A 10,215-nucleotide genomic window follows, 5' to 3' on the forward strand; every position below is an offset into this window, starting at 1 on the left:
ACGCATTCAAGACTGGCTGATTTAAACATTTTTCAACAAGTCCTAAATGCTATGCCCACAGTGCCATTCTGTACCCATATATCTGCAAGTCTGCAACCATGCAGATTATAATAAACTTTTACATTAGTTTCTTGTGGCCATGCATTCAAAATGACATTAATTACTTGCTGTTCTTGAACACAAGTTCTGAGTGAGTACTTAACAAGTTACCAAAGAATTTAACAACTAAAGTATGTTGGGAAATATAGTTACTGGAAAAGAGAGACCAACAAAATATGTTCAAGAGAAATGTAAGGGAACTTACTTCACGAGTGTTTGCTGCACTAAAAGTAAATAATACAATATCAAACAACTAAATACATACCCAAACATTCCCCGGAAGGCAATAAGGGTGAATCTGATAGCTCTAGCAAACTTCAGGAATAAATCCCCACTTCACTTACACCACTTATAACATTTGACTGCAGCATAGATCATAAGATTAAAAGGAGAACATCAACTCGTTGTGTGGTGAAACACATGCTAGATAGACAAGGAAAGTATAACTTAACCATTGAAGAACTAATAAACATTATGGCACCCCTTTAATGGGAAGCTTATAAGATAGACTAACATTCAACAAATTAGATATGATTTTCCAACTAAAGCAATGTCCAAAGATTGATCATTTTCCAGACAAAGGATACATGAATGACAAGGTAACATATCCCATCCAAAATGCTTTGTGCGTACCATATTCATCCATAGGAGCATCGTAATCATAACTAGCAGCGATGAAAAGACCACCAGCTAGCAGTTTGCCCAAAATTTGTTCCTCCATGGTACTGGAATCATAAAAACATGCAATTACATTTATTGAGATGTTCAGGAATATGATTTAACTTGGTAACTTCTATAATATAACCTTACCATATAAACGTTAATGAATGATCCACCCTTTTGTATAAACTTCACAACTGAAAATGCTAAACCCTCAACTGGTCAGTAAGGAACTGCACCTCCAATATATCTCAGTAAACCTACAGAAACAGGGTAAGTATAGCCAGAAGAAACCTATGAGCCATATGAATGATCCACCCTTTTGTATAAACTTCACAACTGAAAATGCTAAACCCTCAACTGGTCAGTAAGGAACTGCACCTCCAATATATCTCAGTAAACCTACAGAAACCAGGTAAGTATAGCCAGAAGAAACCTATGAGCCATTTATCAACCTAAACCTTACTATCGAGTAGGTTATACTACTAGTACACGAACTAATTTGTATTATAGGTCACAAGCCTCAATAACTTACCATCCAGTCTAGGCTTCAGTCCACATCTTTGGTTTATAAGCCTTGTTTGGAGAGAAGTAGTCACAATAGAAGCCATATCAAGCGTTAATCTATTGAGACAAACAAATCATTATGAAACAAAAAATAAATAAAGAACCAAGATAACAAGCCACACTGAGGCAAATGACAAAACATGTTCTTAATAGCTAAAAAATTTAACCACAAACATGACTCTCAAATCAGGTTACAAAATACAAATAAAATGCATCTCCATATCTCTAATATGAGAAAAGGCTTTAGTAATGTATACCTACAGCACTACAAATCCAAGCACATAATTAAACAAAAAGACCTGGCCATTATTCAATCATTACAAAACAAAACCTCCATGAAAAGATAAATAAGTAATGAAAATATGACCAATAGAAGAGAGAGAGAGAGAGAGAGAGAGAGAGAGAGAGAGAGAGAGAGAGAGAGAGAGAGAGAGAGAGAGAGAGAGAGAGAGAGATACTAAAGATCAACCATGTGCAATGATTGATATTCAAAGTTTCAATCCTTTTTACCTGCATTATTGTCAAGGGAGAGGTACCAGATCTGCCCATCTGTAGAGGTTTTGAAATGGTCCTCGGACCACATTATGTCGAAATTGTGGAGGGAGAGAACTAGTCTGAGATTGGGAGCTTCTTTTAGTTTTTACAGATGAAGAACAATAAGCAGCAACCATGAAAACTGCAATGTAAACAAGAATAACAGCCATCGGAGAAGTTGCATGCTCGTCTTTCCATTGTGGAGGGAGACAACTAGTCTGAGATTGGGAGCTTCTTTCAGCTCGATCTTCTGAGGAGGAAGAAGAGCGGTGCATTAATAAATGGTGGTCACAATTTGAAAATGACTTGGAGAAAATGCTAAAACAAGAAAACTATGTATTCACATCATTGCATATGGCTTATGAATGGCAAAGGCTGAAGTACCCAAAAATGACTACGAATTGTTAACTTCGGAGAAAATTGGGTAGACTAGAGAGAGTGCATATATCATTCTAAAACTACATATCACTAATGATTTATATGAAACATCAAACCCAAGTAATAAATTAGGAAACTACATATCACTGATGATTCATAATTTGGAAACTATATGATCCTACATTATTGGCTTGACTAGTAGTTTTGACAGACTGACCAAATTGGTACATGAGATTTCAAATGATAAAGGCTGGAATCAAACTTGGTGCCATCAAATGATGTTAACAAGGTAACAGCTACCCAGAACTTGGAAGAAAAAATGAAACAAAAAATGAGATGTTCCCATCTTACAATGCTCTTAGTACCTTTTCAACATCATAACCACACTGACATGCAAAAAAAAAAAAAAAACTCTATGCCAAGCTTTTTCAACCATATAATCTACAATAAAAAGAAAATAGAGGATCAAATATATGAATTAGTCGAAAATGAATAAGTAAAATAAAATAAAATCACATTCATACGAACAACCACATTTAGGTCATTCGTTATTGACATAGATGGTGCAACATTAGAACACAATGCCAAATCTGGAAGACCAAAAGTAAACATTATGACACTCTTTTCACCTAACATACAGTATCAGTTTAAATTCAATTTTTAATTAAGAAATACAAATTTTAGGCTGTTTTTTTCCTTTGCTCTTTTATAAACTGATACACTAGAATGATGCCCTTCGAAATGTAAAAGCACTAAAAATTAGAAAGGGAACCTCATCATTATCAGGCAAGTATGACCATGAGATACTCCTTTTCTTCAACTCTGGCCCAAATCCAGCAGAGAGTGCTAGTTGGCGAAAAATTTCAGACCATGTTAGTTCTGCCAGTTCCTTATGTCAAATCCCCACACATATGCCTGAACACAAATAAAACTAAGTAACTTCGAAGAAAAATTGGGCAAAAAGACATAAGATAAGCAAAAGAACTGGTTCAAGCATGCAGAGAATGGAAATTACTCCTCCAACAATCTGTGGATGTCCACCTCCAGGATTAGCAGCACCATTTTGATTGAGACCTAGTCCAGTAGAATGTGTCCTTGCAACATTTTCTATATCCTTTATAATCAACCTCAACAGAGCAACATGAATCTCTCCTAACAACCTTGAATCCTGATATCAAAATATTATAAAATCTTAGTGGGTAGGAAATGCGCAATTTTGAAATGAAAACACTTAATGGCGGCTCACATAGTCATGAAAAGCTTGAACAAACTCATCCACAGTAAAAGCCATAACTCAAGAACATCTGCAAATGTAATAAAAAATCTCCAAACCTGTCAAACACACCATCATGTTATTCAATCATCAAAATGAAGGCATTAACCCGAAATATAAGCAAAAGAGTACTTTATAAAATAACATGTAAGTGACCTTTCTAGAAGGGATCTTATGCACAACAGCCTCACAGTTAAACTTAAAAACCATAAGCATAGATCACCAATCAGAGTATAATGAGATTTCACTTTTAAGACAGTCGTATACATACATAAACACTAGAATCCAGACCTTAAGAAGTCTCTAATTGCCACTTAACTGACCCAACTACGCCAAGATCAACCCAACCCAAATGTTTAAGGTTGGTAATCAAAACACCATCATTTTAGAGGTATTAGGGTTTAGGGTGGTTACAATGGAATATTATGTAGCAAAATAAATGAAGATAATCCCATTATCAAACAAGATATATATGATATTTCAAAATCAATTGCCGAAAAGAAGGGAACTGTTTGAGTGGGAAAACCATGGAAAAATAGTAAAGCTTTTAGAAGAGAATGCCAAAGCAACACTTACCTCTGCATTCATCAAGGTTGGTGTCGGGATCAATACTAATTATTGAGGGTAATCCCTTGCTTGCAGCAACCAACTACATTAGCTCTAGTTGCTCATCCTCATAAAGTTCCATAGATTTATTAAGAAGCCTTCTTGCAGTCAGTGGCGGACGTAGAAATTTTTGTGAGTGGGGGCAAAAAAAAAGATTGAACAAACAAATATAAAATACTACAATGAATGAAACATAATTTTTCAATCTTTCGACATGAATAATATTTTCAATGAATACATATTCTAACTTCCTAACACATAAACTAACTTTAAATCAATATATTTCTTGACACATATTTTATTTCTATCTATTTACCATAAAGTACACTTACTATATAGGGGCAGTGACCACTTACCCAATTTTAGTCTAAAATTGCCCACTTGCTCCACTAAGAGTTTTTTTAACCCCATTTACCTAATCTAACATCTATTGATAGTATTGCCCTCTCTCTCTCTCTCTCTTCTCTCTCTCTCAATGGACCGAGTGAATCACACCCAAGCCCTCGCTGGAATCCGAATTAGACTCACCGGCGACCGCCGTCGGCTATCTGGTCTGCGCCGAGTTCTCGTTCCTCCGAGTCTGCGACCTCCGCTCGCACCTCAAGTTGCTTCGATCCATCGCAGAGTCTGACTCCATCATCAACCTCTCTGTTCCAAACCCAACTGATTTAGGAGCTTCAAGGTCCGGCGATTTCGCACCTGCAATTTCACAGTTTCGGTCGATTAGAGAGCAATCGCCGGTGTCTTCTTCCCTAGTCGAGCCGATCGCAATCGCCGGCGTCATCTGTCCCCCAATAAAGAAAAAAGATTATTGCCCCCCAATAATATGTCTATTGGGCGGCAATAATCATTGCGCTGGTTATTAAAGCACACTAATCTGTCAATGATAGAAACTGGTGATTTTTGGGTGGTCTATTGGGAGGCAATAGACATATTATTGCCCCCAATAATTTCTTAATTGTGGTTAATTAATCACTGAAATTAGAGTTTTGATAAGTCTTATGTTGTTTTGAGTTTATTAAAGTACAATAATCTGTTAATGATAGAAACTTGTGATTTTTGAGGTGGTCTATTAGGAGGCTACAGATAATTGCCCCCCCCCCAATAATGTCTTAACTGTGGTTCATTTATTACAAGTCCTTTCAACAAATTGCTGCTAGATTCATTAACCAAAATAATTAGGTTTATTGGGGGGTCATAAAAAGTTTATTTCCCCCCCCCCCCAAATTATTTTTTTGTAGATGGTCAGAAGTAACTCAGTTTGGTTTTAAATTAGTTTACAAAAGTACATGTATTCAAATTCAATACTTGGTGAATTTAAGTCCCCAAATAATCAGGTTATGAGCGCCCATTTTACCACAACGACCACAACGAATTGGCTTTTTTTTCACACTCTCCACTTGACTTGAATCGCTTCACCCTAGGCCTCTCGGGTGGCCTCTTCACAAGAATAAATGCACCTAACATCCAAAGGATCACCCATATTCCTGCAAAAAATAACAAAACAAATATATTATTGCCCCGCAATAAACAAATTATTGCCCCGCAATAAACAAATTATTGCCTTCCAATAATATAGTCAGAACTACCAAAACACTTCAGAAGCAGTCTTTAAACATAAAGGAAAATATCACTAAACACAATTATAGAGACTTCATAACAATTAAGACACATTATTGCCCCCAATAATGTAGTCAGAACTACCAAAACATTTCAAAAAATGTAACAAATCGCTCCTCAAGTTCCTTTGATCCGTCGAGGAGTCCGACTCCATCATCAATCTCTCTATTCCAAACCCAATCGATTCTGAAGCTTCAACGTCTGGCGATTTCGCACCTGCAATTTCACAGTTCCTGTCGATCCGAGAGCAATCGCCGGTGTCTTCGTCCCCAATCAAGCCGATCGTAATCACCAGCGTCGGAAATCACACAGTCTCTCTCTCTCGAATTTGCAGAGCTCCTATCACTCTAGAAATTGCACAGCTCCTCTCTCTCTCTAAAATGGTAGAGCTTCTCTCTCTATAATTGGGGAGTTCCTCTCTCTAAGTCTCTTTCTGTTTCAATTTTCAGCTTTGACAATTAAAAAGGGCAAAACAATACAAAAATATGAAGAAAACATGTCCAACTCTTAGAGTTTTGGGTAAGTGGGGTTTAAAAATAAAAATTGTTGTGTAAGTGGGCAATTTTTTAGAATGTTTAGGTAAATGGGGTTAATTAGCCCCAAATTGGGTAAATGATCATTTCCCCTACTATATTTCCTAGCAAAACAAAAAAATGAAAATACAAAATGATCATGCATTAAAAAAACCCACAGTTACCTTTGATAAAGCTCAGACTCCTAACCTTTCAAATGAGAGACCAAAGCCTTACCACCCCACCTTATTACAATTTAATGTTAGTGATCATCATGTAGTTCATAAAAAAAGAAGAAGTTAAAACTGATTAATTATGAAATCATGCACATGTGAAACTCTTATAAAGTAGAAATATAAAATTAAGAAGAGAAAGACTTGCGACTTGTAGACAAGTCAAATGGTTACATAAATTTACACGTGTAAGTTTCCTTAGTTTAATTGCATTGCTGTGACTCTGTGAGGCAACAGATCACACAATAGTCAAGTCATGGGGCAGCATATATACTCCTCTTCTTCTGGGGGCAAAACCGATGAACATAGTATATATATATATATATATATATGAAGTTGTTGAGCAAATGAAAAAAATTCACTGGGGGCAGTAGCCCCCACTCGTCCTAACGTGCGTCCGCCAGTGCTTGCAGTAGCCTTCTCAAGTGCAGCTTTGCGTCCTACTTCCTCTCTCTCTTTTCGGAGCTCTTCCTTTTGCCTCCTTTTCTCAGCCTGCAAGATGTACCCAAGAGAGATAAGCAGGCAAAGAAAAGGGGCACAGAGAAACAAGAATATGCAATATTGTACTGAAAAATCAAACTATGAAACAAATGCACTACATTAGTCGATCTCAAACTTACTCTTGTATGTTCTTTTTGCAAAAACTTCTCCCTTCGTTCAATTTCACGTTTTTGCTCCTTTGATCTCTCTTCCTCTCGCTGCCTTTCACGCATCATCCTCTCTTCCTCCTTTCGCCTTTCACGGTCTTGCCTTTCCGTTTCTTTCCTCATTCTATGAAAGAAAACTCAAAATATCCGCACAAATAACGGTCTTGGAGTGAGAAAGGAGGAGGAAGAAGGCGGTTGAGGGATCCAAAGAGGAGCTTGCGGTAGCTGGAGATCAGGTCACCCACAATCGAAATAGGAAGAAGATTTTGGTACAGTGCGGTCTCAGAGACGAAGAAAGACAACCTAGAAAAGGGTAACAACAACCAGGCAATGCCTTTCTGGTAGCAAAAGATGGTGAATTGGAGATGGTAAAGTTGAATTGAATGTTGAGATTCAAATTGGGGAAGCAATTGGATGTGATGAAGATTAGGGGATTTGAAATTTGAGGGTTTTGGATGAGAGGATTAAGGGAAAACTCTGAGCTTTTGGCTCAGAGGACTGAGAAAGGGTTCGAGAGAGGACTGAGACACTGAGTGTCGAGAGGACTGCTGGGTTTTGATTTCTGTTGTTTTTTTTCTTTCTTCTGGACACGATGTGACAATTAAACCTAGCATAAGGTTCTCAAAGTTACTCCCACAACATAAACTGAAACAAACTGTTGTATGAGTGGAATACATAGAATCAAAATGCCAAAACATGGATGGAAACATGCGCCTGCAACATTTTGGCTCAAAATGTTGGTGCCTATGTTCCAACTTCACACAACAGAAAAGTATCAATTCTGTTGTCTAATTTCTACAGCTTGCACTAGGTTTACCTTGTGGAAGATATTGAAGCAAGCTTTCTCAAAATTTGGCATCTAGTTTTCAATCACACAACGGAAAACCTCAAGCACCGTTGTACCAAGTAGCCCAAATTTCATATTTCAAGAGGCAACCAAGACTCGAGAGTGGAGGGAAATCTGCTGCTAAATTTTTAAGACTCACACAACGGACAATACTTAATTCTGTTGTCCAATATAGTTCTAAGAAAAAAGTTATCACTTTGTTGACATTCATACAACAGAACATCATTAATACCGTTGTACAATAGAGTTTACTTAAACACACAACAGACGATTTCTATTTTGTTGTGTGATTAACTTTTTGTAGTAGTGAATCTAAGCTCTAACTCCCATCCATTTGATAACAACTTGTTTAACTTAGCTTAGTTTACTTTACTTTCTCTAGTTGTTTCAATTTGAATAGAAACTATTCCCAACATCAAATCAAATCACTTCATACCATCTTGCGTATACCACTATGAACTTGGGTTCACTTGTGAGCCTTTGTTTGTGATTATACACTTGCATATTCTTTCTAGTTATCCTTTAGGTTTTCCCTAGCTAGGAAATGATTTATCAATCCTCGTGGGTTCGACATCCTTGCTTAATCAACTTGTACCTCTAGCACTTGAGGGTGGCTTTAATGCTAACACACACATACTTTTTTTTTTCTCTCTCATACATGTATTTTTTTTTTTGTGGCTTGTCCCTTCTTAGTTTGTTTTTAGGATTAATTCCTGTTTACTTAGCTGAACTTTCACTCATTCTTCATGTGAGTCCTTGAACTTCCAATTTCATTAACAACACCCCTGAACTCTCAATTTTCATCAACCGTGTCCAGTTTCTTAAACTCCATCTAAATTGGACGATAAATCTGACATTTGGGCCCATTGTAAAGGCTAAAATGGTCATTTTAACACAACACCAAAAAAAAACATAGGACAATTTACAGGGCTTTTCCTCCAAACACTAAAATCTTCCCGATATTCCTCGGCTTCTTTAGCGGTCCCCAAGTACCTCTAACAAACAGTAACAAAACTGTAAGATAGTAATAAACCACCTCACCATTCACCAATGAAAGAAGAAGATCATACTCATAATAATGTTTGGGTGTGAAAGATTCTTGAGAAGCCTCACTTCCTCCTCCAACTCTCGAATATGAGCCTAAATCCATTATATTAAGAAAACAAAACGGCAGTCACTTGGTTTCAAACTAAAAATTTGTTGCAATAATTTCTCAACTAAATACATATTCTTCAGTATATCCACATTTCCTTAGCATCCATAAAAGTTCTTGTTAAAGTAACAAATTTTTCTTTCTTAAAAAGAAAATAAGAGTATTGATTCCAGCTAAACCACGAATACCAAACACTATTAGCAAAAATGCTAATTGCATTGAATAAATATCATGACTTTTTGGGCTTTTGAATGCTAACCAAGTTTGGAATGCTAACCAAGAGATCAAATACTATAATCCAAATTAAAACTAAAAAACTCCAGAAAAAGAAACTAATTTTGCAGAATCAGAAACATGCCTGTGTCTTCTCCTTTGAAGCACTAATTGCAGCAATCAAAACTTGTAACAATCACAAGAACAGTCCCAAACTATCAAAACACCAAATTCAAAGAGAAACACAATTCAATTCTTTTCTTTCTTTTGCTCAATCATTGAACCAAACAGTTAGTAACATCCAGACCTGTTTAACGACAATAAGCTCTTCGGAATCGAGGTTCATCCCTATATATAACCGCCCGAAGGCACCAGATCCAATCAACTCCCCCTTGCGCCACAGAATTGGCGGCGCCTCGTCTTCGGGGACCACTGGAGGAAGCCCACGCGCCGCCGCCGGCTTAAAGAAAATTCTGATTCAGAAGTCAAGGGACTCGAGGACCAAGCCGATGAGGCCTTGCACCTGTGTTGGTGGTTCGTTTCCGGCTCGGTGGTGGAGGCATAGGGTCACAGTAGCATTAGGCTATGTTTGTTTCATAGGACTATTATACCCCACCTTAATTTCTATAATAGTCCAGGAATCCTCTAACCTGGCTTATGCCATACTAATACCTGACCCATGTTTGGTATTGCATAGGACTAAAGAGCCAGATAATCACCATAGTGATATCCCATGTTTGATAGTGTATTGGACTAAATTAATTTTGAATACCACAATATTTTTATTTTTGAGAAAAATATTATCTATTAATAAGAGACAATATTTCTAATGTAATAAAATATCATTTTCATTGAACATTTTAACATACATTG

The 10,215-nt window shown here is 36.9% G+C and overlaps 1 pseudogene; it reads left to right on the forward strand.

The window, feature by feature from the left end:
* LOC112184324 overlaps window positions 1-6,025 on the forward strand; it is a 7,200-nt pseudogene extending 1,175 nt beyond the window's left edge.
* Window positions 6,026-10,215: the final 4,190 nt, after the last annotated feature.

This window comes from Rosa chinensis, chromosome 2, assembly GCF_002994745.2.
Source record: "Rosa chinensis cultivar Old Blush chromosome 2, RchiOBHm-V2, whole genome shotgun sequence".
Taxonomy (NCBI): Eukaryota; Viridiplantae; Streptophyta; class Magnoliopsida; order Rosales; family Rosaceae; genus Rosa; species Rosa chinensis.